The sequence below is a fragment of the Chiloscyllium plagiosum genome, chromosome 29 (assembly GCF_004010195.1).
Source record: "Chiloscyllium plagiosum isolate BGI_BamShark_2017 chromosome 29, ASM401019v2, whole genome shotgun sequence".
Taxonomy (NCBI): domain Eukaryota; kingdom Metazoa; phylum Chordata; class Chondrichthyes; order Orectolobiformes; family Hemiscylliidae; genus Chiloscyllium; species Chiloscyllium plagiosum.
This window is the reverse complement of record NC_057738.1, coordinates 37,657,697-37,665,022: the sequence shown is the minus strand read 5'-3', so window position 1 is coordinate 37,665,022 and position 7,326 is coordinate 37,657,697. Positions and strand designations below refer to the sequence as shown.

At 44.0% G+C, this 7,326-nt stretch overlaps 1 protein-coding gene across 1 annotated transcript in view; it reads left to right on the top strand.

Annotated features, from left to right (window-relative positions):
* The window catches only part of LOC122564531 (CUB domain-containing protein 1-like), a 112,011-nt gene that overhangs the window by 34,301 nt on the left and 70,384 nt on the right, over positions 1–7,326 (top strand). The window lies entirely within an intron of this gene.

Genomic DNA, 7,326 nt, shown 5'->3' with positions numbered 1-7,326 from the left:
GGGTTGGAGGATTTGAGCTATAGGGAGAGGCTGAACAGGCTGGGGCTGTGTTCCCTGGAGTGTCGGAGGCTGAGGGGTGACCTTATAGAGGTTTACAAAATTATGAGGGGCATGGATAGGATAAATAGACAAAGTTATTTCCCTGGGGTGGGGGAGTCCAGATCTAGAGGGCATAAGTTTAGGGTGAGAGGGGAAAGATATAAGAGAGACCTAAGGAGCAACTTTTTTCCACTCAGAGGGTGGTATGTGTATGGAATGAGGAAGTGATGGAGGCTGGTACAATTGCAACATTTAAGAGGCGTTTGGATGGGTATATGAATAGGAAGGGTTTGGAGGGACATGGGCCAGGTGCTGGCAAGTGGGACGAGATTGGGTTGGGATATCTGGTCGACATGGATGGGTTGGACCGAAGGTCTGTTTCCATGCTGTACATCTCTGAGGCAAGAATCTCTGCCTTTCTGACCCTGCCTGGCAAGCTGCTCCTGTTCAAAGGCAGATCGAGATGACAAAGCCAGTTGCTGTTACCTAGTGACAGTTATGTCCCATAAAAAACAACATGGACAAACTCTTTTCTGAGGTGAGATTTCGCCAATCTGGCTAAAAGGCAAGGAGAGTGTCCTAACCTCTGAGCCAGGAAACCCACATTCAAGTCCCAACCTCTCCTCCAGATGTTTGTAATAACGTTTCTGAGCAGGTTCACACAATTCCCACAGTGGCAGATCGAGACTAATCAGCCCATTGAGTCTGTGCCAACCTTCTGAAGAGCATCCCCCTGCTATCCTGTTAATCCGACATTTACCATGGCTAACCCACTGAGACTACACATTACTAAACACTATGGAACAATTTCTCATGGCCAATCCACCTGACCTGCACATCTTTGGACTGTGGGAGGAAACCGGAGCACCTGGAGGAAACCCACTCAGACACGGGGAGAATGTGCAAACTCCACACAGACGGTCACCCAAGGGTGGAATCGAACCTGGGTCCCTGGTGCTGTGAGGCAGCAGAAAGTACCACTGAGCCACCATGCTGCAATTAGTTAGAAACTATTCTGTGCTTAATTGGTGCATCCATTAGAAGCTAGATTAGTGCAATTGCTTGCATTGACAGAATTAAACAGAAAAGAACCTTTAATTGGGGTTTCCTTCAGAATTGAAGCTTGGATCGTTCACCCACAGCAAATCAAAGTAAATTGCTGCCAGACGAGCCATAGAATTAATTGCATTACGGTGTTTTTGCTGGATAGGAAATCTGCGAGAATGTTCAGTTAATTGACCATTAGAAATCCAATTGTGTTCTAATGCTGTCAGTTAATGGCCACTATGTGACAGGTTAGCTTTATCGGGCAATTTGGAACATGGCTTTGTGAGGTGCAGTTAATTAGTTGGAGAGTGACAGTTAATCTATGCCGAATGTGATTTCTGCTCTGTGATATTTGGTGAGCCTGTGCACAGAGAGCAGGATGTTGTATGAAATGGAACATCGATGTTTTTGACGACTGGCAAAATAAAATTACAGGAGATCACACTGAATGAGCTAACAACCCCATTGGAATGCAAAGTGCTGATGCTTAATCTGTAAAACTGAAGAAATGTTTCTCATGTCAGAGGGAAAACCCTGAAGTTTTGCGGAGAGTCACACATTTATAGTACTTATGTAAGCTTGCTTATGTGTGTCACATACGATATGCAGGACTGAAACAGGCCAATCAGTCCTTATTGGCATTTTTCTCCACATGAGCTTTGCTCTGCAAAAGGAATTGGGTGCTATGGGGGTTAGTGAGGCCATAATCAGACCAGCTATGACTTTATTGACTAGTGAAGTAGGTCTGATGGGCCAAATGGCTGATTCCTGCTCCTTTTTGGATATGTTTTTATCTTAGACATTAGTAGAACCACAAGCGGAGTGCTTTGGCAGGTTGTAAGACTTGGTAACTGTGATGAAACGTATTCTAGAGGTTTTGGTCACATGACTTGCCTCTGCACTCCAGCCATTGATGAGCCATGACATCCATCAGTGTGACACACCATTGTCATCCCCTGCCAATTGGGACATGAAAAGACTCATTACTCCACCCAATTGGGTGGCCATGGCAGTCACACAGCTTTGTTCCCCATTTTTGATATTTTCTTTCTGATAAAGAGAGACTGTCTTCTGACGTTGTGAAGGAGTCATATGGTACATGCAGGAAGTGCTGCTCATGCACAGTTTGTAAAACACTCTATCAGTAAAAAAAACATGGTGCCTAAATAAGCACGATAAGTAATAAGCAAACGGGGCAGAATGACAACACTGGCAGGGAGTACTGCGCTCGGTGTCTGACTCAAATACACTGAATGTGTTTTGGGGATTCACAGCAGACATTCAGAAAGATAAAGATTCAAAGAAAATGACAAAAATACCTCTCTTTTAATGCCCCTGTGATTGTTCTCCAAGGCCGCACAGAGCAATGTCTTAGAAATTGGCTGACGTTGGAGAACAGTCACAGGGGCAATAAAAGAGGGGCATTTTTTGCCACTTTCTTTGGACATTTATATTGGAGGGATAATGACCCGAGGAACACCTCCCTCTCGCTCTCTCGCTCGCTTTCTCGCTCTCTCTCGCTCTCTCGCTCTCTCTCTCTGGTTCAAGATGCCATAGAAACAAAGGCGGACCAAGCTACAAATCAAGTGCTGAACATAGGGATTAGAGTTGTTAGGTAATTGTGTTTGATCGGCATGGATGTGATGGGCTGAAGAGCCTTTTACTGTGCTGTAGATCTCTATGACTCTTCCCACTGCCAAGTGAAAGTGATGCATTGCACAAGTTGAGTGCTGCATCGTGTTGCTAGTGACACCACAGCTCTAGTCCTGGGAGTATTTTATTAACTCTGTTTTGTCATGTCAAGAGAACATTTAAATTTATTGAGTTCAGCTGCATAGTAATCATATTTAGAATCATTAAAGGCTTGTATCTGTGTCTTTTCATTGGCCGTTTTCATCTTTCTGTCTCCTTGCCCTGGGCTACAGACATCCTCGAAATGGCTGTTATTAATATCATTCAGTGACTCATTCTCAAAGTTTGTTTCTCTACATCCGTCTTTTCCTTTCTCGGTAACCTGCGGGAGAGAGGCCTGTCTTCAAGGGTGGGCTGGCTCACCTGAGTTTGGATCCTGGTGTGGATTGAGGTGGGGAGATTGAAAGAGTTTGATATCCGGCAGCTGCATTGTGGTGTTCTCCGATTTCCCAGGTATCGGCTGTTTGCTGTGTCAGGTGAAGAAGTTCCCAACCAACCAAATGTCCTTGCGGTTCCCTGCATGCACATGACGATCCTATTTAAAAGTGTCCCAGGCAAACAAAGACATAATGAATGACAGCCGCAGTGGATATAGATCAGCCATCATCTCACTGAATGGTGTAACAGGCTTGAAGACCTGATGGTCAGCTCCTATCACTGAACTTTCTACACACTAGGTCACAAGTGTCATCTCGAAGGGGGTTAACAATGGAATCTGCAAACTAATTGATTTATCATTTACAAATTTATTGTCACATATACAGAACAACCTTGATTATCTGAAAGAGACAGGTGGGGAGTATTTTTTTTCAGATAACGGAAAACATTTTTATGGGACCTTGAGGTCTTGTTCGAATAATCTGAAATTCAGATAATTGGCATTTGGGTAATCGAGGTTGTTCTGGTATCTAGGGAGATACACTGAAAAGTGTTCTGTCGCCATACTATGGCACCATTTTGAAGTACAAAAGAGTGAAAAGAAAATACTTAAATCAGAGTTCATCTTCAGCTGGTGTCCAGGACCTTTCAAAGTCCACACCCCGGGCCTACCGTCTCCGAGGAGTCCCCGCTACTTCTTCACTACAGCTGACACCACGTCACCAATCCCAGGAGTCCATGCATCAGGCCAATGAAGGCTGGAGTTCCCGCTCCGGTCACCGCTGACGCAGTTCAAATCTCCGGGGAAAAGAAAATAAGACGGGAAAGAGAGAGGGAAATTACAAAGGATGTGGCCTGCCTTGAGTGGCCAGGTCTTCTGTGCCAGTGCCGCCATCTTGAACAGCGGGGCCTGCTCTCTCCTTTGTGTTGTCAGGTCAGGGGACCTTTTAAGAATGTGTACTCCAATTGAATATGCTTGTGGGCATTGCAGGCAAGACCAGCATCACTAATTGCCTTTGAAATGAGTGGCTTGTCAATTCAGAGGGTAATTAAGAATCAGCCAGTTGTGGGCTTGGAGTCACATGTAGGCCAGACCAGATAAAGATGGCGGATTTCTTTCCTGAAATGCTATTTGTGAACCAAATGGATTTTTAATAAGAAACAATGATACCCTCATGTCATGACAATCATGTCCAACTGTCTCTATATACTCCAGGTTTACAAATTGAATTCAGTCGTCATTTGGTAGTGCAAAAGTTGAATATTGCTGAAAAAGGATATACTTTCTCAAAGCCTTTTGTCTTGCACTTATCAAGACAACCAAGAAGCAACAAAGAGAACAATTGTACTACCATGAGACAAAAGTCATGATTCATTTACAGGTGATAACTGAATGGTAGAGATGTTGCCATGGAAAATGCGCATGTTAGTGATGAGTGACAGGTAATTGCTGAGTTTTGTTTAAATTTTGGTTGGTTAAGGCCTGAGAAATGAACCTGAGAATGGCTAAATGAATGAATGAGTCACTTTTTTGTTGAATCAGAAGTATTTACATAACCCAGAGATGTCCAGTTGAGGAATCTGACCTGATACAGTACCGCCAGCTTTGTGAACATGGACTGTTTAGGTACAGTCAGCAGCCTTGCTTTTGCAACCAGCCAGAGGGATCTGATATGATTTTCTACTGTTTGGAACTGAGTGTGTGAAGAATAGTCCTGAAATCCAGTATAGGATTGTCAGTCAGGCTCCTGGAGTGCTGTATATCTGTGTGTACTGAAAACTACATCCATTCATACAAACACACTGAAAAAGCGTTATGTTCTTCATGTGTGTACAACATTCTGATGAAATCAAATTATATTTTGATTTGTGTTTTGTAATCATATTGGATTTCTTTCCAGATACCTCTGTAAGCATTTGGCTAAACCAAAAGTGTTGTTTGAAGATGTTTGGGTCAGATATACATTCACAGGAAATGACCAAACAGGAATTAAATTTGTCCCTTTTGCTGAAGATTTGCACTTGAACATAGAAACATAGAAGGCATGGTGGCTCAGTGGTTAGCACTGCTGCCTCACAGCACCAGGGGCCGGGTTTGATTCCATCCTCAGGTGACTGTCTGTATGGAGTTTGCATATTCTCCCTGTGGCTGCATGGGTTTCCTCCAGGTGCTCCGGTTTCCTCCTACAGTCCAGAGATGTGCAGGTTAGGTGGATTGGCCATGGGAAGTAGAGGGATAGGGTGGAATGCTCTTTCCAGGGTCCGTGTGGACTTGATGGCCCAAATGACCTGCTTTTACACTGTAGGAATTCAATGGAGCAAAAACAGGCCATTCAGCCCTTCAAGCCTATTCCAGCATTCAATATGGTAATAGGAGAAAGTGAGGACTGCAGATGCTAGAGATCAGAGCTTAATGTGTTGCTGGAAAAGCGCAGCGGGTCAGGCAGCATCCAAGGAGCAGGAAAATCTCCCCATCCCTTTAGTCCTAAGAGCTACATCTAACCCCTTCTTGAAAACATTGTGTTTTGGTCTCAGCAGCTTTCTGTGGTAGAGACTATGGAAAGTGTGAATTTGGTGTCAACGGTAACGGTAGGTGCCACATTTTTTTTTTGTTTTTTTGTGACAACTTTATACATTTTGTACCTGCTTTAATGCAGCACAATTGGTGCCAGCAATTCTTAGGGCTGAATCTTGACCAATCAGAGTTGACCTGCCTGGTTTAAATTTAAACAAAGTTTGGCAGTTAACTGTCGATCAGCATGAAATGGCACATTCTTCAGGGCAATACCTTGATCAATCAGAGTCCACTTGTCAACCAATCAGCATGCTATGCTGTTACAGTATAGAATATACTGTACTGGGTGGTGCAGTGGGTCGGTGGTTAGCACAGCTGCCTCAGTACCAGGGTCCCCAGTTTGATTCCACCCTCAGGCGACTGTCTGTATGGAGTTTGCACTGTCTGTGGAGGAATGCTCCAGTTTCCTCCCATAGTCCAAAGATGTGCAGGATAGATGGATTGGCCATGAGAAATGCAGGGTTACAGGGGTAGGGAAGAGGAATGGTCTGGGTGGGATGCCTTTCAGAGGGTAGGTGTAGCCTGCTTTCACACTGTAGAGATTCTGTGGGCAGCACGGTGGCACAGTGGTTAGCACTGCTGCTGACCCGAGTTCAATTCCTGCCTCAGGCGACTCTCTGTGTGGAGTTTGCACATTCTCCCCGTGTCTGCGTGGGTTTCCTCCGGGTGCTCCGGTTTCCTCCCATAATCCAAAAATGAGCTGGTTAGGTGAATTGGCCATGCTAAATTTGCCCATAGTGTTAGGTGAAGGGGTAAATGTAGGCGAATGGGTTTGGGTGGGTTACGCTTCGGCAGGTCGGTGTGGACTTGTTGGGCCGAAGGGCCTGTTTCCACACTGTAATTAATCTAATCTAATCTAATCTAATCTAATCTAAATATCAACCAATCAGCATGCTATGCACTTACAGTATAGAATATCAACTTCCCTTTTACAAATAGTATTTCTTGTGAATTGTCCTGATGAACGAAAAATGAGAAACTTCTGAAAAGTATCATTTGTCAGCATTACTCAAGTTCTGTCCTTCAAAACAACTGGTTTGGAGATGGGGTCAATGTTGTAATCCAAGAAATCCTGCAATTTGTGCACATCCAATCCCATAAGTAGCATGTGAACCTGGCCAATTGATCTGTTTTTCAGACATTTGATAAATGATAAATATTGGCCAAAACACCAAGGATAACCCCCCACCCCGGTCTTTGGCACTATTGCCTCACTGATCGAAAAGGTGGCACCTCCGACAGCATAGAACTGAAGGAGTGATGCTTTAGAGGGTCAGCCTAGATGTCTGTGCTCAGGCTTCCAGTATGGCACTTGAACACACAGGAATGATCATAACAGAGCAGTAACTGTCGGATAACAAAATGTGTGTGTTAAAATGTCGTTTTTAGACCTGCAGTGAAGAATTATTCTCAAAGCCATTCTAAGAAATGCAGGAGGGCTCATTTCCTCCCTTCTGCTCTGCTTAATGAAATCACTGGCAAATATTATCCTATGTAATTTACGTAGGAAATATTCCCCATTTTTTTTTTAACCTGATGGATAATGGAAACATTTGTGAAATAACTCATACAGTGTTTATAGGAAGCGTTGGCTC